Source organism: Varroa destructor, unplaced genomic scaffold, assembly GCF_002443255.2.
Source record: "Varroa destructor unplaced genomic scaffold, Vdes_3.0 BEIS01000001.1, whole genome shotgun sequence".
Classification (NCBI taxonomy): domain Eukaryota; kingdom Metazoa; phylum Arthropoda; class Arachnida; order Mesostigmata; family Varroidae; genus Varroa; species Varroa destructor.
In genome coordinates this window covers 5,533,483-5,557,541 of record NW_019211454.1, presented here as the reverse complement: position 1 = coordinate 5,557,541, position 24,059 = coordinate 5,533,483, and the positions used below count along the sequence as shown (strand labels likewise).

General features: G+C 40.5%; 2 long non-coding RNA genes across 3 annotated transcripts in view; one reads left to right on the top strand and one right to left on the bottom strand.

Moving 5' to 3' along the window:
- On the bottom strand, positions 1–22,775 carry LOC147758176 (uncharacterized). Its single transcript, XR_015316496.1, has 5 exons — positions 21,587–22,775; positions 20,335–20,549; positions 19,019–19,136; positions 4,627–6,911; positions 1–517 (listed from the first exon to the last, which is right to left on the bottom strand). It is a non-coding gene; the product is annotated as an uncharacterized LOC147758176 (long non-coding RNA).
- LOC147758175 (uncharacterized) overlaps positions 13,381–24,059 on the top strand; it is a 38,207-nt gene continuing 27,528 nt past the window's right edge. For both annotated transcript variants that reach the window (XR_015316506.1, XR_015316501.1), the window contains exon 1: positions 13,381–13,862. This is a non-coding gene — a long non-coding RNA (uncharacterized LOC147758175). The remainder of the gene's footprint in view (positions 13,863–24,059) is intronic.

Here is a 24,059-nt window from a genome sequence, read left to right as displayed (position 1 = left end):
TGTATTCATATATGAAAATCGATTTCATACATGCGGCTTTATTAGATAGAATGTTGGATTTACAGACCGATCATACCTATTAGACGTTTGCGTGCGGGGCTTAATAAATAAGGTAGCTAGACAGAAAGGATAAACCCAATCACGACGAAAAAGCTCTACGTTGACTCAAAATATTGCAATAGCTGGAGCATTTCAACAATACTGTGCATCGATCAAATAGCAAACATAGTCGTACCATCGATTATTTCCACGACTATTACAGTTTTTTTTTCAAAAATAATTCGCTGTAAGTAGTAGAAAGTCGGATACCAACATCATTGGTGTCAATACCAATGAAAAGGAAATTTTTATTACTTTTGAACATTTACATATAGATCCTTCTTAGATCTGACAGGATGTCATGAGGCAGGCTGATCTTTGGGTTTCGAATTTTACGTCCGGTGGTATAGCCGTTAAGCATTACTTCAGACGGCTGGCTCCCGGCAGAAATGGCTACGAAATCACGATACAGATTGACCTAGAATAGTACCGAAGTTAGTATTGTAAGTCACGCTAGAGCAATAAGCACGCAAACGTCAGTGTGAGTGTTAAAAATCGTAAAGTCTCTTTGTTATATTCAAAGGAACCCGTAGCCGAAGCTTCTCCACCGTAGTGGATCGTAGAGTCGTTTGGACGTAAAAAAAATTGTATCATCTTTCTTCATCATTAAATCCGTAACTCTTCAATCAGCCATGAACCGCGATCGGCTAGAGCAAAATATTACACGCAATGTTCAACGGCAGAGCATACACGTAGAGGGACATATATTTAATTCAGCTTCGTAGTATACAAGCATCACCGCGACATTATGATGATCATACAACATGATACAATACAGTATAGGCGATTGTTAATTGTTTAGAAAGTATAACAATTACTTGAAACAATATATTTTCTGGTGAGTTTAGCGTTCTTCATTAAGAACCACTTTGAGAGGAACTTCCTAGGAGACGTTGAATTTTCTAGTGTCAATTATCGATAGACAAAGGTAACCGTACGCGCGTAGATAGCGATAAGTTGTTTAAAGACGTTAACTTGTTCGGCAGCTCTCATCGTTGATGCTTTATGGTGCAGCTCTTCAGTATGCGCTAATGATTTGTGGGTTTCAGTCTGTAGCGCATAATAGCGAAGATTCTAAAGTTTTATCCTGACGACAGTACTGAAACCTTTGCTCGTGTATTACAACGTCCCTCTGTATCAGCGAAAACAGAAACTGTATAGGACGTCATGCAATTATGCGCTGGTTTGCTTGATAATTCAGTTTTAGTTGCCTCAGCAGTAGATGTTAAGCGTTTTGCTCGTATGTTTTACATCTAATCACTCTATAGCACTAAGCTGATAGTTGACGGTAAAGTATCGTATCCTGTAGGCCATAGTAGTGCATCTATGAAATCAAGTCACAAACCTTTTCTTTAAGCGGACTTCGTTTACCAACTGCTCGCTGTGAATGTAACGCCGGTCGCTAAAAATTGATTTTATGATTTTGACGCACAACTCAATATGTAATACACTATAATAATTTTCCTCATAATATATATATATATTATATGAGGGAAAAATGAAATATAAAAAGGACAGGCATAGTTAACGTCGCAAAGGATACCGTAAAATATACGATGTAACATATATAGAATATAAATGGGCCAACATTGTTTCTTACATGAAATAAGCAACTGTGATCTTTTTGACGCAGTCGTAATAAAGATACGCCTTCTCATAAATAATATAATACACTACATGTTATGTCGAGCATTGTTCGTTTGACTAACTTTTTGAAAGGAACTGCTTTTTTTAACAACTTTGCTGTATGGTCTAACTAATAATCTACTATATGGGCAGGTGTTCCAAAACACTTTCTTAATAAACGCAGTAAAGACTTTTCCGACGGGTCTAAACAAGACACATTTTACTGAGTTTCTTTGCTGAGTTTGCATTTTCCTAACGCTGCTATAGAACACTGTCTACTATATGCTATGGTAACCATTTGGTGCGCTGAAGGTTGAATCAGCATAGGCTGTATGTTTATTATCATTATGGCAACACACTCAAAGAGGCACACATCGGCCATCCAGAGCATGCCGTCTCGAGAGGAACTTCCTATAAGACCCTAGCTTCCAACGAATAAAAACATTAATTAATAGATCAAGTTGCATTTTCAAGTGAGGAAATAACGACCTTGGTGGTTGAGGTACTATTTATTGCAAGCGCATAAAAACCCCATTGCTATACGAGTTTGTCACATTACTGGAAATCTGCTTAACTGCCCGTATAACATCCATTACGTTAAATGGTATAGCGTAGTACGACTAATAAAAATTGTACTTACGTTAAAAGTTTAAAGCCAACATCTCTTAATCAATAAACAAGTTACAATGGAAACCACTAATCACATGTTTGTAGTAGGCATTGACTGACTCCACATGCACGGAGGCCATCAAATTTGTTTACAAATACTGCAGACGATTTTTCACTCGATCGGCGTTTTTCAGCAAAGCTTATTAGGTTGCTGATGATATCTGCATGTTATGCATGGAACAACAATAAAACTGTTGACAGGCCTACCATCTCCATAGCGCACATTACAAAATATATTTCCGGGACACATTATATTTGCCATACTGTTATAGTTAATAATGAGAAGGTGACCAAATTTCGTCGTTTGGAAATGCAGCAAAACGCGTGTTCTTCTGACAAGTCAATTACCCGATGCCGTCCCGTTAAAATTTAAGATCCTAAAAGGATATTTGCACATATATGGAATACCTAAGGTGAAGTTATGCGGTTATGAACAACGGATAATCATTTTCTATGTATATTTTTACTTTCGTAACGTTTAACAATTAGATTGTTCCGGTATGCTTTATTCTTGTATGAAAAGCAAGACATTAATTTATTATATAAGGCTGGTATGCTGATTAAACTAACGCCGGGGATACACCACGCGTGTATGACGCGTGCTTTTAGTATCTCAGGTAAAACCTATACAACATATTTTTAATGGAACAATTTGTGCTTATAAAAATCAAGCTAAATACTTGACATTTTTTGAGTCGTATATAACACATGTTCTTGAATTTGCGGCGATTTATCACGGTGATTATATCGGCGTAGGAACCTGTGGTCCCGCCAAGGCAAATCCTCTACAGCTTTCCTTTTACTTCCATGGCGGATAATTCGAATTTCATTTTCATGTAATGCTAAAGCCTTGATATCATAAAATATTAGATTGATATAGATAATCAAAGGAAGCCATCGTATAATAGGTCAGTGTTACTTAGACTCTGGCTGGGACGAATTGATCTGGTCCTTACGTGTCATCGAACAATTGCAGCTTTAGATACTGTATCGTTTCTATCGGCTTCACTTCATTGTTACTGGTTAACAGCTGAATCCATGATCCAAATTATTGCACTAAGAAAAATAAGTATAGCTGCTAATTACACGCAAATCTATGCAAAGCTCATTCGTATTGTCAGCAGTTACAGCCTTTTTCACATAACTTCTCTATAACTAATTACAAAAATAACGTTTATTTTTGTGCTGACAATACTATAGTGCCCGTCTTCAATGAGTGGACAAGGACAAAGGAAAAACTTTTATGTTCAAGATGTCAAGACAAACTCGTTGGGCGTATTTAAAGTTCACTTACACAGGGTCACACGTCGTTTGGCGGCTTTGAAAGAATGTGTAGAGCTTCCTTTCAAATCGCTTCAACGCGCAGCCAATGCAGGAAAGTTGTAGTTAAATTAAATCTTTAATCAACATAACAAAACATAACAAAGTCTTAGCCAAACACAATGTCAGCGTCCCTGGAGACTGCGTATAGATGCACAGCTTACCTCACGCCAATTTTGATCAGAGACTTCGCGTTAACGTAAAAGCATTTCATGCGTCGCGAATGCGTTGAGAATTAAGATTGAGTTTTTTTTTTACTGCTGTGCATAGTGTATTAATAAAAAATACGGTTTCTATAGGAGCCTTTTGATATCACCAATTTCTTCTTTTCATATTTCTATATCGGAAAAGCAGTGAGCTAAGTTACCGGAACAGAGACATCAACTTTTCCATTCAAACTTCAAACGATGTCACCAATCAAAGTAAAGCATTAATGTTTCATTCTCTGCATGTATACCAGTAAGAAACAAGTGTTTCCGAGGAGTAGGAAATTGCTTAACGCAATTTGCTCCGCCTTGAAAGGCCCAGTTAGCTATACGCCTAATCAGTGAAGAACAAGAAGCCGCCTCGGCTCCAGCATCATTTGCAAAGCAACCATTAAAATGGGTCTAAATATATTCGTTCATAACCGATCTTTTCAGGAACGGCGTATAAAGCAGTCCTGGTTTTAGTGGGCGAGACTCTTATACCACCAAGCAAATACCTTAGCCGTGCATCTAAAGTAAATATGGTTCTTGTCTGTAAAAGAAAAAAGTTTCCTCAATGGGACCCAGAGTCTAGTTAATTTAGGTTTCACACCCTCATCAAAACCAAATCTTCTGCTCTTTTACATTTTCAAAAGAACTCGGTCAGCGCTCGTAATCCAATTGCTTTGTATTAACGCGATCTATTTTCTGTGATTAGGTGACTTACTTTATTTCGAACAAGTAAAGTCGAGTAAACGCAGTACACTTGACGAGGCATCAGACACTTGCGTAACGTAGGGTCCACAAAGCGTCGCGTTCTCTTAAAGGGTCCCCGCAAAGAGCCACGTCGGGTCAGGTTATCATGTGCTCTGACGCATCGCTGCCAAGACGCACATCAGAAGCGTGCACAGAGTTTTGCCGTCTAACACGAATCGACAACAACGTTTTCGCTGCATTGAATGAATAGCTCACGCGCAATCGACGCCTCATACCGTTCCGTTCAATTTCTTTTGTCATTCAATTGCAGCTAGTGGTAGTCCACACGAACGAAATTGTCGTGCAGCCATACAAACTGTTTTTACGACTGTAAAAATGCTAAAGGCAATTTATCTGTGATTAGAGTAGGTGGAGAAGATAGCGTGGTGCTTTAGATATGTCAATACTACTTATCGACTAGTTTTTTCGAAAGCATAGATAACACCCGTGTTATATTAGTCAATTCACAAATGGAGGCAGCATGATTTCTAGCGCAATACTCCATATAATGTATAGGTACGTTTACTGTGAATGTCAGTTTAAGAAAAGACGACAAGGGTCGATCAGGCAGTCTAGCTTTTGTCTTCCTTCCTGACCGCAGGCGTAAAATTGGAATAGAAGTAATCTATAAAAGCACAAGTTAAATTGCCATGATCATTATAATATAAAATATGCTTCATAGATTTCAAAAAGTCGGACTCGATGAATGCATTCAAGGCATCACAGGAACAGAACGAATACAATGGCTCAAGCTGATTTCTTTGCTTCTTTACTCCCTAATTAAAATTAATATTACCAATGGGCAAAACGATGAAGCCTTCAACCCTTAATATTTCTATCAATTCACCAATGAAAGCGTCTACGCAGTAGAAGTTTATGCTAGAAGAAAAGCAACAAGTCTACAGGCAAACGTACTTGTTTGTCCCAATCGTAGTGACGTACCGCCACACCATCCAAATTCCAGCCTTCAATAGAGGCTAGATCATCTGCTCTAGGCCATACGTTTAAATCCTTGCTGGGTTCACTTTTACATTCCACCATACACTATTATTTATTTGCCTAGCGTTTTGTCCTATGTTCGCGCCATTCTCCAAGCTTCCAACAGTGAAATATTATGTATTGAGTGTACACCAAGTTGGCAAGATCACTCGCCACAAAGTAGACATCGTATGAGCTACCGTGCCCCTAGCTCAATCCGAGCCAAACCAGGTCCCCAAGGCTTGCAGTATTGTAGCGCAGGTTCCAGTCCTCCGATCCGTGGCCTTCCCTGCCTTCGACGAGCATTCAGAAGGAGCCCTTTACCCCGGGTACCAGTCATTGACAGATGCTCGTAGAAGGTACCCCCTGGTAAGCGGTTTTTGGTTGACGCTCAGTTGGCCAGGCCGCATTGTGCGTGTGCGTGGAGTGTTGATCAAGTCGTGCTTATACCAGGTAACGTTAACGTTGTAGTCTGCCTGTATAGATGAGTACGATATAAGGAGGCGGCTGTTTGGCTGTGTTAAGCTGACTTGGCTACCGATTCGAGATTCGAAAATAACGACTAGTGAAGAGTCTACATATGATATACATATGTACAGTGGGGCATTGTTGGTGGGACGGCTAAAATGTCCGGCCGGTACGATCACCGATAGAGGCCGTCCATTTGGAAATAGGATTGTAACCTACCATAGCACTGACTGCGCAGAGAAGTTCAGTGAAGTCTGGACTCGAAATGAGGCTCGGACGGTCCTTCTTTGCTAATGAATATGGTAACTGTGTTTATTTATCTTATTTAGGCATGAGCTTATTGAAAAATTTGTTCTATGCGTGTATAATTGTAATATTGTTGATGTTATTATTCGTTTCCGCTCACATGGAAGAATGGAAGTGTGTTGTTATTTAAATTTTGGTTTGCGGGGTTGATTTACGATTTAAAACGACTTGTCTCGCATGATTTAAATATACCCTTTTTTTTTTCAAGGACTATGTAGACGAGACTTTACTGGTAAGGTGTGCTATTGTAGGGCCATTAGGCATTCAACACTAGATCCCGTATACTTAGGCCTTGGTTCGGAACTGATTCAAATAGGATTTCACACAAAAGATTACAAACACGGCTAATGGATTTTTCAATTTATTCGTTGCACTCCAGTAATTTTCGTACGGAGTTTCTCATCTCGCTAACCGCCACAGTCTCGCAACGGAGAGGCGGCGTGGTCTGCGTGGTGAATGCGTACCTTTTCGACTGTGTACCCGTGGTAGTCATAACAAACAGACCTGCAGTCATAGGGGTTCAAATATTAGCTGTGGCAGAAATTATTATAATATACTAAGAAAATAACAGGTAAAAGAAAAGTAAAGCATTAAAGAAGATAAGGTATTACTGTTAAGGTTAATAACCGCTTGTATGCCATTTCATAGAAAGCCCACATACGTACAGCAAGACTTATTGTGATTAACCTCTTAATAAGAGCAGGTCTTTAGCGCTATACCTAAATAGCAATTTTGGCATAAAATCAATAACTAGTAGTATTAAAAAACTCTTTGTAAAGAGTCTTATATTTCTCTTTCTAGTATACTTAATTGTGAAGCAATGATCTGCGTATTCTCGTTAGCCATCGGACGTCATCACCTCAGGTTTCTAAAAGGCCATTGTCTACCGTCGTTTCCTTCGTATGGTTGACCAACTTCCCTTCCCTTCCCTTCTTCTTTCTAGAACTGTCTTCCCTACCAGAAAACTTGTGCCCAGTAGCAACCTTTAGTGCCAGCGTTCAGTTGCCTCGCACACGAATCGAGCAAAGCCATAGAAATCGACGCTCGTCGCTTGCGCGGTCTTTCGTTCAGCGGCCTGACCCCGTATCAGTACCAATGCAGAGAACTCACTGGAGTGCACTTATGATCATTTTTGGCACCACCGCTATAACGTACGCATATCGGCAAAGGCGCCCCGACTATTCTGTGCGGGTAACTGCGGTCATTACCATGGTCCGTTAGGAACTACGTCATATAGTATGTCAGTTTCCTTCCAGGCCTGTCGATCTAGTCGGTAATTATTAGAGCTATGTTCCTCATCGCGGCTACTGATTTTCCGCACGGTATCGCCTCCCGCTCCACTTGTCAGACAGTCATGGTTAGATTCCAGCTCCTTCGAATTACGAGTAAAGTTCCTCGTCATTAGTCAACCTTGAGGCCTTAAGGTACTATTGCTCCTAAGATTAGAATTGCAGAAAAGCTTTGTCTTGTACGCTTAATACGGATACTATGAAATGCAAAAATACGCTGGCTTTTTCGTGGTAGCGTTCTGCTACGTGACGCCATCAATGCCAGCGCAAAATAAGTTTGAATCCCGAACGGAGTAATAGATTCGGCAACCAATCTGGAAAGTCTGCATTTGTCTCCCTTCAAAGTGAGCGCGTCCTTGTGGGCGAAATTATATATTAACGGGCCTAAAATAAACTTCTAGAAGACCCAATTTAGTCACCGGAAAACTTAACGTTTCAGTTTGTACAGTTTAATCCTGAGAATACCCACACGTCCACACATGAGGATGAGTTCAACACGACTGTATCCTCCTTTCAAAATATCTCAAAAGGATGTCTTACAAAAGGCTATTGACATCTAGTAAAATAATAATAACCAAGGACAAACTTGTATTTTGTCGCATGGAGACTTAGAAAACATAACTGCAATAATACAATTTATGGCTATGAAAATCGAGGGGTATTGTCGGAAAACATTCTGGAGAGATGACATAAAATTATGCTCTTAAGCAAAGGTTCGAACTCGCCTCCTTAGGATGGATTCCGGCTCTTTTTAAGTCGTCAAAAGATAAATCATTCCGTAAGAATTTCTTTGCTTTGGAACCAATACTACGTCCGGTGTTTTCTGGACTTCGGAGAATCTTTCTTCTGAAACCTGTCACAGCCAGTAATAGGGAAAATTCCGTAAAAAGAAGTTTCATAGCCGTTGCCGGAATACCGCCAGGACCCGATGTCTTATGTGACTCGGTTGTCTATCCAGCCACAACCCAGTACCGATATAGCCGGAACATCCTCAAGCAGTCCTGGTACCCGGACAAATATCGATCTATCGAAGGCTTGGTGACTGAACAACAGTCGCTTTATAATTTTATTTGCTTTTTGATCTGAGAGGACAAGCTTACTTTTGATCTAGATTTTTCAATGAACCATCTTGTACGGCCGAGTTCATGGGCCTCCATTGGCTATCTCTAGAAGCAGTTATCTCCTCACTCCTGATCATCTCAAATCTCAGAATCGCGCAACGTCTTTTGAGTTCTACTACTAAAGTGACCAGCTCTTTGTAACAGTCGCCACGTGCTTTTGCTTGCTTTATACTTCGGTATGTCCTAGTATAATTTTGTCGAGCTAGACTAATCTCTTCGTTCTACGAACATTGTGGCCAGACAGATTATTGTCTTCTGGAATGGATGCAGAGGAGTGCAGTATTTACATGACTCCTTGTCAAAAAGGGTTGAAGATCGTATACGGTGCCTAAAAGAGGAGCCATTTCTCTTAATGCATTCTTGAGAATTTAAGGAATTTGACAAAAATGCATTGTCGGTTGTTACCTTATGTTTCAAGTCGCGGAGGTCGCTCAAGTACCCTCGGCCTAACCCGCCTGTGAACTTTCGTTTCATACTCAATAGGCTAATGATCACTGAGGTTTTTTCCGTGTCGAAAACTCGTAATCCTTTTATCCTGTTTTCGAACGAGAAGCAGCGCACTGTTAACTCTACGTAATATTCATGCTCAGTTTAATGAACAATGTCTCTTCTGTCGGGAATTACAAGCTCATGCTCTGTTCCAGGCGTCACCCGAGAAAATTACTGGCAGTGTCCGGCAATCCCGCACTGAAGTATCTGTGCTAAGCGGCAGCAACACAAGGTCCACAGCCGAGCTATTTAGAAGTGTCTACTAAGATGTACCGTTATCTATAAAAAGTCTACGGCAAATCACGTGTAGCGAAGCATACTTAGCCCTGCTCCGATTGCGATTCAGCTAGATAACCTTAAATAAAACCATTATTATTGCTAGCTTTTCGCATTGGCGGGTACGCAAGGTGAAACGTGTCTTTGCGGCTAAGCATCATCGTATGCATCGTCATCAATTTGAGGTTCGTACGACAACCTCTAATTCCGGTTGTTCTATAGAAGCGGCCTCTGCAATCTTTTTGGATAATGTAGTTGTAGGCTTATTCTTTAGACGACAGAACTGGCAGTCGAGTTTCCGGTGTGGTCGGCCATGCAGCAGTTGTAGCACTTCGTTGTGGCAAAACAGGCCTTTGTCACACGACCGAACTTGCCACACCTGTGGCATCCCTTCTTCTCTGCCACTTCGTTTCAGCAGTTTCTAGTTACGTGTCCAATTTTAGGCAATATAAAGCTGAAACCTATTCTGAGGCTAAGTATAAACCTTAAGGTATGAGTAATCAATCTGCTTTCAATACCAGCTTCGCTCCAGCTAAATACGAAAAGCGTATAAGTACTGACAAGTTACCGCATAGGCGCATTTACTTCAAAGCGACTCGCCCTATCAGGCCACAAATTTAAGGTGTCCCTAACATGTTTTCGAACAGTAACTTTGTTATATCTCAGATCAATTTAACATTCAGCTTCTTCTCCTTTGTAATGACTTTCAGGAGTGAAGCCAAGTCTCTAGTGGTTTGTTCCGCCACGGTCAATCACAGGTCTTCGTTTTTTAGTCCGGATCTTTTTCACCGAGACGTTGCCTAATAGGACTATCTTTTGCTGTAACGTTCCCCATTTATAGCCGTGTTTTTCCCCGTGTATTAGAGTTGTTGTTACATTTGCTAGTCGTAACAGCCAGCTCAAGCTTCCTAACAACGCATTATAAGATTTTCTTTAAAATAATTTCTTTCTTCTTTATTTTCATATAGTGAGGTAAGGTATTCTTCTTCTAACCGATTCTCATGGACCTTCTGGTTGCTTATAAAATTTCTTTAATAAAGGTTCGTTTTATTACCTTTTTCTTTGGCAAGTGAATGGCAGTAGTTCCCGAGATAGCTGGGCTGACCCGATTTTGAACATTCTAGCATCAACAAGGTCGTTTACTCCGCATGCGAATAGCCCAAAAGGCCTTTTTTTGCTATACTAGCCCCTAAAAGGGGTATGTTGATGTAAGTGTACCCCGGCCGGACGTGGTTAACCTATCTAATTTATTCGCGGCACTTCCCGTTCTGATATTTTTTGTAGGCACCTAGATAGTAGTCTCTTTTTCATGCTCTTTTCTTTATAGCCCTCATAGGACGCTCTCTTTCGAGTCGTCTAAGCAATTCGATCTTCTGTTCTAGTTGGGTGATCCCTTTCTGAATCTTTCCATCAACTACGTTTAGCTTTTTTGGCAGTTGGATCTTTTTCCATTATGAAATTTCGCATCAGTTCAACCGGGATAGTAGCTTTACCAATGCAGTATAGCAATGTAACATGTGTTGCCGCATTCGTCACTCCGTTCTTGTTTTATAGGGAAGAGACTATAGCCTGCTATAGCAGGAAGCTCGCAAGCCCCGCTCTGTCCGGGTGCTCCAGGTGCATCCGACACTATCGGACGGCTCCTAAATTCCTTCTCCGTCCGTTTTTTTCCCTGGTCTTGGAGGGCGTCACAAACATAGCACTTCTTTGTCACTGGTCGACCGTCCTGTCCAGACTAGAACATTGTCCACGGCTGCGGTTCTGTCTACCATTTGTGCCCAACAACCGCCCAACGTGGCCCGAAACGACGCATTTCCCCTGCAGTAGACACTCTGACTTAGCAGAAGAAAGGCTGTATATTTGTGGTTTTGACAACCTTTAATCAAAAATCATCCATTAAAGCACTTTTGGTCGAGATACGTCGTGATTTAGATATAACAGACTAGCTAATTTGAGGCTCAACGAGTGGCCGGTCCACTAGACTTAGGACCGCGATGAAGCGTCTGACGCAGACTGTAAAGGGAGTCGTCTATTATTTCTCGACAATTTGAGTCTTGGGCAGTCAATAGGGACATTAGGAACAGCGAAGATTTATGGACATTTGCCAGACCCAGTCCAATATTGATTGGATCTGTTAGAAAAGAGGTAAGAGGAATTCAATGCTCTTTTGTTTCTGCGTCAAGCACTGCCACACTTGAAAAAATGTTTGGCGCGGTACTGAAGATATGACAAAAAATTGCACGCATCACCCGGGAGAAGTGGTTGCAATCGAAGCGCGTCAGGTTGCCGTCTAAAATCGAAGCGTTGCTAGAGGACACCAAGATGCCGTGCCGGTATGACTTCGTGAAGTATCCTACTGTAGCATCGCTACCTGACTTCACAGCTATTGCAAACCTTGCGAGCTCCAACTAAATGCACTAATCTATAGCTGTAGCCAAATCGTTGGTAATATCAGTTAGCGTGCATATCAGGTCAAGCTCCCGCGTCGGATGTAGTCTACAAGCCGTTTCCAACTTAAGCATCCCAGCGCTAACAGCATTCAGGTTGGGTGCATTGTGGTGTCCGCCATTAAGTTGGAAGGCCTTCAGGTGGTTCAGGAAAATGCAACGGGTGGACAATCATCTGAACGAGTTCGTTGTTAGATTTGATACTGGAGCAGATAGTTACTTGTCCACGGATTCCTGCATCGAGTCAGAGTAGACACAGCGCTCTCACGGATCGCGTAAGCACAGCCTAGAACCGCAATCATGTCCTGCCATTACAAGAAGACCGGTGGGTATGCAGGCATTCGAAAAACTGTACAACGGGCACTGAAGCGCTTCTATCTCGGCCACTGTGTGTATATGTCAGATCAGGAAGATGATGGCTTGATGGGAAGGTTGAAGTTTGAAGCCTAGGTGTGCAACGGGTGTTCTAACGTCTGCTTTCATTAGAAGGAACCAGTGATTAGAGAGGCGAGTGGGTGCAGGGAACGCTGAAGTACGCCAATGAGTGTAATTCTGTGAGCCATGAAGAAAGATTCTGTTCGAGCACACAGAGTAGACTTTCAAAGGAGAACTGGCCTAGAACGCGGACAGGCCTAGATTGTACAAATATATCATACCATAAAAACCCACAAAAATTCCAGCCTCTCCCTTCGGACACAAAGATTTTTCCTAGATGGCTTCGTCGCTGAAAAAGTTACTTACGACCTAGGCGAAAAAAAGTCCTTTTGTTAAAAGTGATCAAGTTTTGACAAAACAACTCGATCGTAAATTGAACCAACTTCCATCAGTTCAATATAAATTATTAGTAGATAAGTCTAGTAGAGCGCTTTACTTCCAGCCATGCTCCTTCCTTTTGAGACCCAAACCGTGGAATGAGAGCATCCAACGAAAGCTGAGGGTTGGTTCACCGCCAGAATCATATAGAGGAAAACATTTCGTTCAGTGTGTGAAAAGATTAATACCCATCATACAATTCCGATGGTTACTACCATTCACCAAAACTCGCTCAGTGCTCTACCAGACTGGTTAGTAACAACCAAAAAATCCTTGTTCTTTGCAAGTGCAAGCCTTTGAACCGTGTGTGTCATGAAAAAATGTCAATCAACAGCGAACTTACGCATAATTTTTTTTATCTACTTTTATTGATGAAATTAAACGATAGCTTGGAAACCGTTTATAGCCTTTATTCGTAAACCTCGCGAGAACAAATGGCGTGATCTTTGAACTGGAGCATCAATAAAATGTAATTGCTGGAACAGCAGCAATGAACAACATAGCAGTGACTCCAAACTTCCTATTCTTGTGTAAGCAAAAAAGAGCACAAGAATTTCTTACATCAGAAACCTCACGTTCGACAAAACCTTGTCAAAAGGATGTGCCCGATAGAACGAAAGACCGCTTCAGCTTTATACTGTTGTAAATGCAACAGGGTGTACTTTACGCGCCAAACAGCTGACGAGATAGACGCGTAAGCTAAGTCAGCGAAAAAATGGTGTGTAGGTTGCCTATAGCTAGTTGGTAAACGGAATAATTTATAAAATATATGGATAGTTCATCTCTAGAAAGCGACCTGCTGCACCGTATTAGAGCTTCGAAAAACAAAGTAGGTTCTTAAAAGCAAACTGGTGCGCCGGACAACCACGTTCCAAAAAAAAAAAAAAAAAAAATGATGGACATTCCCAAACGGTAATAAACGATCCATGCTGTGACTTGCCGTAGACAGTGTTGTTTGTGAGTATCGTCATCATTGTTCAGCGGCCTTGCAGGGCTCTTATTTCGGAAAGCACTTCCACGGTACGTACAGCAACGAAAATTGATATAAACAGTGTAATAGCCGAAACGGCGAGTGCAATAGCCCAGAGTATCGATGTTTGCTAAGAAGGGCGTTGAAGAATCCTTGCTGCTCTAGATCTTCCAAAAATACACCCCAAAAACGTGTCCCGCTGCAGACCTCGTTAACACCGACAATTAAGGACATTGCCGAGACTGCGTTAAAAACACAGGCCATGCCTAGGAGCAGCCGCTCCAAATCAGTTGCGATCACGCCTACACAGTAGAGGACAAGACCGGAGTCGTGGAATCAATTAGTGGAACTGCGAGGACGGTTCTACATTAGTGCTACTTGCACCGGAAGTGTAAGAATCAGTCGATATCATTGTACTCACAAAGATCTGGACAACTGCCCCATTGGATTTAGCAGGATTTTACCCCTTCGAGTCACGGCCTCTTGAGTGGCGGAGGGTGGCGTAGTGTTAGAGACATTGTTCGGCGTCACGTAGAGTACAACGTCCTTGTATGATTCCAAATGCAGCTTGTAACAGCATATGTGCGGCCTAATGTCAAAGAGCATATAAATAACTTGGTCACTGGTGGCCTGCATTGCATCCCATTGCTTTTTCAGTGCTCATTGACTACTTCGCTGGAATATTCCTGTCTAGTGACACTTTAGGAAATGAGTGCGATACTCAAAGAGCAACACGGATTCAGGAGGGCATTTGATCGAAACGGCATGTAAGATCTTACTTATCAATATTGAATGAAACTTTGCTAACTCTTTGCCATATACTTACGCAATGTTCGTAGACTTCAAAGTTAATTTCGACTCCGCCCCAAAAAATTTAACCTCAAGCGTCTCACGTCGGAATGCGTAGCTCAATAACAATGATTCTCTAGGGTTCTAATCGATAATGGGGTATCGGAACTACAAGCATTCTTTCAGACTACAGGTGCGGCCCAGAGTGATAACTTGAGCTCTCTACCTTTTTAGCCTTGTTTAAAGGTCTTCCGGATAATATAAACGGGCCTATGAATATGCCGAAGAATCTTCTCTGTGCCGCCGATTTAGTCATTTACGGGAACGGTTGCCTTTATACGCGGCAGACTTTAGGCAGGTTATACTCGGCAATCATGGACTTAGAACTGACGACTAGCTTAAACAAAATTGATGCAATGAAAGTCAGGAGATGTGGCAGACTTGCAATCTGTGGCATATTTGGGAGCGATCGCTGACCTATGTTAATTTATTCATTTATCTAGAGTTGTTAAGCTCGTGTAATGACCAACGTTTCTCCTAGTGTACTACAAAATTATGCAGAAAGGCTTTAATAGCCCCGTCTTCAGTACTTAAGACCCTATCAGTTGTTCTTCTGAATCGCATTATGACTTTTTGGCCTCAATGTTGCGTAAGTTGCCGCTTACGGGGTGAGCTTAATCTAAGGTGGTCTAGCTGTGGAGAATCTCGGGCACAGCTCGTGACAGACTCATGTGCCTCTTGACAGTGACGGCGCTGTTCGCCGAGCACCTCCGTCGCCCTTTCAACCTATGAGCAACTCTAACATTCTAAAAAAGCCTTATAAAATAGGATCGAATATTTATAAAAATCGATCTCCATTTTTGTCAAACGGGAGCCATGACGGACGAAAGCTGAGAAGGACTTGACCGGTCTAATAACAGATACACAGGGACGTGTTCTGCTGTACATGGTTTTCCTCATTACTTAGGAAGAGTACAGAAATTTCATAAACCTAATTATCATTGTGTTTGTACAAAGTGTTGGCAACTCTTCGGCCTGTGCTGTCCTTATTTTTCCCCATAGTTTAATCGCCAAGCAGCCTAACTCAGTAACTAACCAAGAGATGGCAGTATCATGATGTATAATCTATTCTCTCTCTCTCTCTCTCTCTCTTGTACACGTATATACGTACATATGTATATACGGCGAAAAATCTCAATTTAAACGAATCGCCCTATAAATAGCTACCTTTGTGCGCGTACCGATTGTTTTGCATTAAGTGACGGACAAAAGCACCCACGAAACCGAGCTATAATAAAATAATATATACAAAGTTGAAAGTGCTATGGGAAATCCTAGTGGGAATCTGAAGCCAGAACTTCTAATTTAGTTTGACAAAAAATATTTTTCTGATACAGTGGGTTTAGCTTTAACGCAACAGACAAGTGATATATTTTAATGATGAAATTGTTGATATGTAATACACGGTACCGTAAGTAGCCTCGAAGCCAAGATGTGTAAAATTCCGAGATGAACTTGTTCGGAAATGGAAAAGAATGCATAAACCATGGAGTCCCAATGCTTATCAGTCAACTAAACGCAAGTACATCTCGATTGTCATTGGCTGCTTGTGATTGGAGATGTCGTTCAATGTACCAAATAATTCTCTAAGAACGTTTTGTTCTACGTTTGGTGCTGTTTTTAAGTATCGCATCAAGCTTCTTTCGTCTATCTTGCCCAATTTCGAACCCAGACCCTCTTCTGTGTAATGCTTTTGCTATGAGTCACTCATTTCAAAGGAAGATACATTCTGGCGGTATAAAATGTAGTGTGCCTGAATCATAGGGGATTATGTTATGACTGCACTATTTTTCAGCGTAATTAGAAAAATGAAAATTAAGCTCGTCCAATTGTCACGCAGCTTATCAAGAGAACAAAGTTAGTTTTTCATCGTTTCGAAACAAGAACCGTTCTTCGGTTTTGTATGTGTATTATGTTTTTTGAAATTTTAACAGTAATATAATACCAATCCCATTATCCGAATTTTAAAGAAATTGTTATCACTAAGATCGTTTTAGCTCCCTGTGTACGGATAAGTAGAAGGTGTTGAAGTTCGCAATTATCTTCTTTTTTTCTGTAAATACATATTTAGATAGCACACTTTGTTTAGAACTAATGCTTGCGAGAAAAAAGCGCAAAAAATTATCTCCGAAAGCTTGAGCTTAGGAATCAGCATAATGGTATATCGATATTGGTCAATACTTGCCTAGTTGTCTAATACTAATAATATTATAAATATGTTATACTAATTACCTTCAAAGTACTATATAAAGTCCAATGGGTGCGACAGGCCGCTAAGTGTGCAGGAAATAAAAGAAAGCATCGCCATTGTATAAATTAGCTATAAACCCATAAAAGAGGACTGGTGCAATTACAAGCATGGTAGAGAAACTGACTGGACCTTTGGCCAGGCTTTGAATAATTTCTGGGAGTACATAGTAGGTCAAAACGTTACAGAACAAGCATTAGTAAGCAAACACTTAGGCATCAATACGAACGCTAGGAAGACAATCTACACATAATCCAGTTAAATAGTAGCAAGAAAGGATTACGGTTACGCTTTGCCCTCTTATTGAGATGAGAGCATTCAAGAACATTCGTGCGCATAGGAAGGTCTGATATGGGTTTGGTTTTGCAGGAAAATTGTCTGACCAACAGAGCAAAGGGTCCTTAACCCGAACGCGAGGTTTTTGTGTGCTATTTGCAATTAGGCCCACCGATTCCACCCCGCATGTCAGACGTGCTAACCATAGGAAAAGGAACCTAAACAGTTTCTACCATAATTAGGTCTATTCAAAATTGGGTTAGTTATAATGTTGCACTAAGGACATTAAGGTACATTCTACTATTTTACCTTCTTTCGATTTCTAGGAGGCTGCGTTCATGCTAGCGGCTAAGATAGGGCGTGAAATGCTTAATAGTGACCTAGCTCATGACTAATTAGATATTATAATGAATTCAATAAAAAATATTGCTTAAGCTTTTCTGTTTATTGTCTTCTCTGTTAGCTATCTATTTCCATAGATGGTTAGCGTAATACTCGGCCTCCTCAAAATGGGGTTTTCGGTAAAATGCCCGAGACTAGCTTTCTAGTGCAGCTCTCCAAATTTAGAACGGCAAGAAGGCCTGTTGCAAACCTGTTGCTTCGATCAGGGCTCCATTCGTCAGTATTACTGAGGTTCCAGTTACCGAGAGCAATTTTGGATACTCGATTTCTAGCGGCGTTTGCAATGTTTTTTTTGAAGAACAAATATTAATTCACTCGGTAGAACCATAACGGTTTGAAGTGCTAACTGCTTTCGGTTAATCGATATCAAAAAAGCCCAAATACCCAGTATGCTTTCGATGCTTGGTTTAGCTTTTCGGAAGACAGTCATAGGCAACTCGCCAGCAGGTACGAACGCCAAACCTGCAATGAGGAACACAGCAAGGCTAACTACCATAATAACGTTTTGCAGACAGAAATTTGGATAAATCTGTTCGTTAAGTAAATAGTCTCTGGTGGCAATGTTGGCCTTAAGTCTTCATAGCTCTTACTTACCCAATCAGGTTCCTTGTTTTTAAGAGACGCCTTGGGATAGTACGCGTCGATTTTAGGGAAAGTATCTCAAAATTGCGAAATCGAAACGTTGCAAAAACAGGTCCAATCGAAAGAATGCGTTTACCATCACATTTAGACGATATTTCAGTGGCTATAAAGAGTCGGTAGTTTTTAGCAGCGAAAAATCCATATGAGCAAAATGTTTTATGAATACGTACTCCACGTACTTACTAAATGTCCTGCTCTGCTAAATCAGCAACTTCCCGATGCAACGAAATACTGACGTTCGTTAACACCATATCCGCATAGTTACATAAGGCTATGTTATCTTCGAGGCACTTCTGATCATGGCCGAGAAGTACTGCGTACACTTCTGGGTGGCCGAAAATATTATGCTAGGGCAAATAGACTCGTGTTTGGTTCGAGGTGAAAGGATGCAACATCGTGTTTATAATAACTGGCACCAAACCAATGAAGTAAGACTATGGTAAAGATAGATGACAGTGACGTTTTTACGTCAAGGTTTAGGAAGGTAACAGAGTATACAGGGTAAGCCAAAATGTTCGGGAGCGCACATTGATTGGAAAGCAGAAAGACAGGCGGGAATCGAAAAGGTTTTCCCTATCGCGATGTACTTCGTGCGATCGAACTGTATCAGAAGAGCGTCAAAATCATTCTTGAGTCAATTGGAAAAGCTGGGGCATTCCACGACATCTGCCTAGATCTGGCTGCCGATTCATTGTGCATGCATTTCAACATTGAACAAGTTGTCGGATGGCTAGGACAACGACATTTTCTCTCGGAAAATAATTTATGCCATTTGCGTTTATTACTTACAGTTTATAGGTAAAATATGTGCATATGTGCACTTCATACCCGTCTGACTCCAGCTACAGATTTGATTTATGACGGTAATACGGTTCGCACTCGACATCGTTTTCTACGGCGAAGTTGCCTACAAAAGTAGTACAAACGAAAGACCAGTAAGTTGAGTCCAATAAATAGAGTAGTGGTGCTGATTTTGTGCGTAAAAGTTAGATCGGAAGTACGCTAACTGCTGCATTGTCTAGAGTAATGTCCATTAGTAAGACTTTTTTGCATAGGCTGCACCCTGTAAATGGGAATTTGCATTGTAACCATTATGACTATGGTCTGAGGGGCATGGAGGGCGTCAACAGGGATGCTAATCACGATTGTGGTCGATGGAATTGCACAGATTGCAACTGAACAGGGAGTCATGGCCAGTATGCTCACAGGCCTCCCGATAACCAGATCGGCTTGGCTTTGAAAAAACCATAGGCCTTGAGATTCTACCAAGATTAACCATGAACAGTTGTCCTGGAGAGACGCCTCTTTTACTGACGAAATCGCGCACTGTTTTAATGATCATGCTAGATCAATGGCGGGTCCTATAGAAGGATTGCCACGACGACCTTGAAACCTGTGCCGAGCCTTCGACGGCTTAGAGCAGTACGAAAAAGTTCAAGTACGGGCTCACTTAGATCATTCAAGACGTTTTTGGTAGAATAGAAAGCTGAATTCACAAATTTTAACATTGCATAGATTTTGCCTAGTCATTGCTGGCTCAATTATCGTAGCATTAAACGTTTTTGATGCTTTTTTTGGCAACGTTATACAATGTCAGCTATAACGGTAGATCCTGTTCGTCCGTTGCAATGCCTAATAACGGTTTGGGACGCAAAAGTCTCAAACAATTCAGTTTATTTTTTTATTCGCTGAGATGTCTTTGGCTACCTCGAAAATGTTATATAAATATATATATATATACACAATACAAGCAATGCCTACGTCATTGTCAATCACGAGATTCCGTCGCCCAGTCAATGTAGTAAAGGGTACCTTGATTAATTTATTGTCTATTTTATTGATGGTTAAATAATTATTAGCCAATGTAAATTAGGTTTCTGACGGTAACAACTAAATATTGGATGTACAGGCGTTTTCTGCATTGTACTCTTGTGTAAATCTCCTTTGTAACTGAACAACCTGGCTTAAAATAGTTATAATTTCGAATTAACCTTCAGGCGGATTGCTCAAAAACGTTAGCAGTCATTGTGACATCGTCATTAATTAATTCTATTCCACTCTTATACAATATATATATATATATTACAATATATAATAAAACTCACTTTCGTTTCATACATAACAGACATTTCTGTTTAAGAATGATATTCGACGAGATTATGTATTGGCCGAAGGCATACGCGCGGTCCTGAACGTACTGCAGCGTTAAGATTGAACTCATGGTTTAGAGATGTAGAATGCATCATCGTACATTTAACGAAGATACGACCAGTCTGTTTTCAGCGTCAGCCTTCCATGAGCTATACCTCGGTTTTGTTACCTAAAGTAGTAAGCATTAGGGTAACGTGTTTTAGAAAGTTCAAAGAGTACATAGCAGAACACTTCACTGTGGATTTTCATTTGATTTTCTGTATCACTTTTCGCCACTAGTACTTTGCGGGATATTTAAAATACAACACACACACATACTTCATTCACACAAATCATATTAATAATAATCATACGTTTTTCCGTTCTTTTTTATGACACCTGAAGCACTCATCAATGACTTAGAAGTGTTTTATATTCTCAGCGACATTTTAGGCGTACGCTAGTCATGCTCACCCAAAGAATATATGTATTTAAGATTTTCACCGGTTTTTTTTCCTGATAGTGTCTAAAGCATATTGAGTTCGAAAAGCGCGTGCAGCAATAATAGTCTGTCGAACATACGAGGTGAGAAGACAGGACTTATTACCTTTGGCAAAAGCAAAAAAGTATCCGTCCATACTTTTTCGAGTTGTTACAGAAAAACAAACATGACTGAAAGATCTATAGAATAACAGATTGTACGCATACTCGTGCCATAAATTATATCATGCTATAGATCTTACTAAAGCTTCAACTTCTTTTTCATCGTCAGTAAAATAATCAGTCACTGTCAGTAAAATAATCAGTAACTGTTCACAGACGCATTTCAAGTTAACTTATCCTCTTACTCTAACTTTCTTATTCCGAACTATCACACAAAACAGCAAATAAACGGTAGAGATTTTGTATTAATAGTCAGGACAACCAATTGGTTGAAAGCTCTAATCTCAAATTTCGATTACCGGTCTTTTTTTCGTTTGGGGAGCGTTGCATAGTGTCACCAAGAAATCGAACCTGGCCCCTCATGGTTGTCGGGCTGTCGCTATAGCTACCCGCTGCTTTATCATCTGGTGTAATTTCGCATTGTCATGCAATTTTTTTGCACGGTATTAATAACTACTCATATCCTTGGTACAGGTAAGGGAAAGCTATATATATATATATATATATATGTATAAGCTTTGTCTAGTAGTTATCAATATATCTGTAAAGTAAGATCTTACTTACTTTTAATTGTAGAACTCGACTCTATTTTGCCTGACGAACCAGGGCTAGATATGGGGAACATTTTTATCGAACTCTATCACACAGTTCAGGCTAGTTATCCTGGTGCTCATTTATATCTGTTCTCCGATTCACTCTCTATTTCTCGCACTTTTTCCACATCTCCAATTCCTGCATAGCCTCATCATATGCACCGCGTGTATCACATATGCTGCTTGCTCTAATTTCTAAATTAAGTAGAATATGACTTTTTAGGCTTTTTCAGATCCTGATCGATAGATCGTAGCCAGTGCTACCCGTTGCAAGTTGCCTGCGTTAATATCTCCATGTTCACTGATTTTTATGCCTATCAAGGTCCTTTTGAAATTCCCTATTTGACTGTCATTTCATATGATCCACACGTTATTCCTCACCCACTAATTCGAATATTTCACCATGTTCCTTGATGTTTTTGTGCGTATCGTGTCCTGAATACCACTTGTGAGTCCCATACTCCAGCTAGTTGGTCATAGTTATGATTACAACGTTATATGTATTCTAGTAGTTATTAATATACTTTAATTTTGATGCGTAATTGACTAAGTATTGTATGTAGGTAATCTGCATACGTATACAGCGTTTTTAGGTTATTCACACGTGCACCATGTAACTCGTACATAAACAGAGTTATCTATTTGGTGAGTATTAATGCTAACTTAAAGGCACAGATTAGGACCAAAGAACCTAAGTGCAGATGCTTTTCGTCAGAAGCATCGAAAGTTTTCGTTCCGATCCTGACTATGCCTAGTTCACAAGACTGACGCAGAGTGCAACTCAGAAATGGGTTCTATCAGAATAGGGTTAGGTGGGCTTGACGTTGCACGATTACGCTAGCTGCGTGGCCTGGGTTAAGTTCGGCTAAGTTCTCATTAGCGAACAATTAGGGTAAATTTTTAAGTAAGGTAAATTAGCTCTATCGGCAGTATTTGAAATGCGCAAATCGAATCGGTAACGTAAGGTGCTTAGATTTGACAAGATGATCTCGTACTAGTTGAAAGGCAATGCATTGCTTTCGATGTCGTAGCTTATTCCAGCAAAGAAGGTTAACATCTCTCATAAGCCAGTTGATAAATAAGTGTTGAACATTTTAACTAACTGAGAGATTTTGAGGCAAAGTCAATTGTATGTAGGGTCATACGTGTTGTCGAGAGAGACGTCGGGTAAGGGAACAGCGGTAGAAACGATCTCTAGGCACCAAAACGCAAGCAGTGTGCTATCAGCGTTAGAACAGCAGAACAGTAGGTTGTCAGTATTTCACACAAAGCCAGCCAGCATGAGCCGTGTTCCACTGTGTATAGAAAATTTATAGAGATAATGCTATTGGACTACCTGTAAACAGATAACCTTGTTGAGGTTATGTACCTCAAAACATGACTTGTATTTTCTAGCCGTAACCCTGTCCAGCCTGATTGGATTTATATGAGCCCTATCAATTGAAAGAGGTATTAAGCGCTGGACAGTAAGAGGCGTTTTTTGGACGAAATCAATGTAAGAATACTGTCGTCGAGAATGGCCCAAACAAAGGTTTACTTTTTTCTCGATTCGACCTGATTTTGCCGGCATGAAATTCGTTCGAAGATAAGTAGCATTGTCGACACTTGAGCTCGTGAGATATAGGCGTTGATGGTCGCCAGATCAACAACGAGAGTAGTCTTATGACAAATGTTTTACAAAGCCTTTGTAGTCGAGTTGTTTTAGATAGCCCGCCACAGAATCGTGGCTGTCAGAAATATAACGATTTGCGAGAGCACTCGTATCCCATCGAAATCCCAAGTAGCGGTCTGAAGAATCTACCGAAATTTCCGCCAAGACCTACGGAAGGTACGTCCTAGAGATGAAACCCTTTTTTGGTAAGTCATGGTTGATTTTGAGGAGAATATTTTCTAGCTGAATTAAGAGCTCATTAAATGTAGAAAAGCGAAATCGCTCAGACCGCAAATTTTGTTGAGCTCCGTGGCGCTGGGTACTGCTCTTTTTACTGTTATTGTTACACGTTTCAAGTACTCGATTTCTGGGTTAGGAAGCGGGGCAGTCGATTGCTCTCAAATTATTACGACAAATCTGTTCTACACGAAGGACGAACAACGCTCGAATATCGAAACTAAGAAGTTTTCGATAAAATATTAACCATGATTGATAGCATATGAAAGGCAGAGGCAGCTGTAACCATTAGAAACTAGATAAGTCAACTTTAACCGCGACGGGAAACGATGAGAATCTTTAGATTACAGCCTTGTGCAAAAATGATACGATTAATCGTATGGAAAAACCAAAAAAATCATTTTGAACCAACTTCCAAAATTTATTTCTAATTGACGTGTACTAGTTTAAGAAAGGTCTAGATTAGAAGCTAGTCCTGCTACAAGCCCGCTGCCAGAATCTGGTTCTAACAATTATCTCGAGCACATTATAGAACTTATTATAGAAGAAGAACACA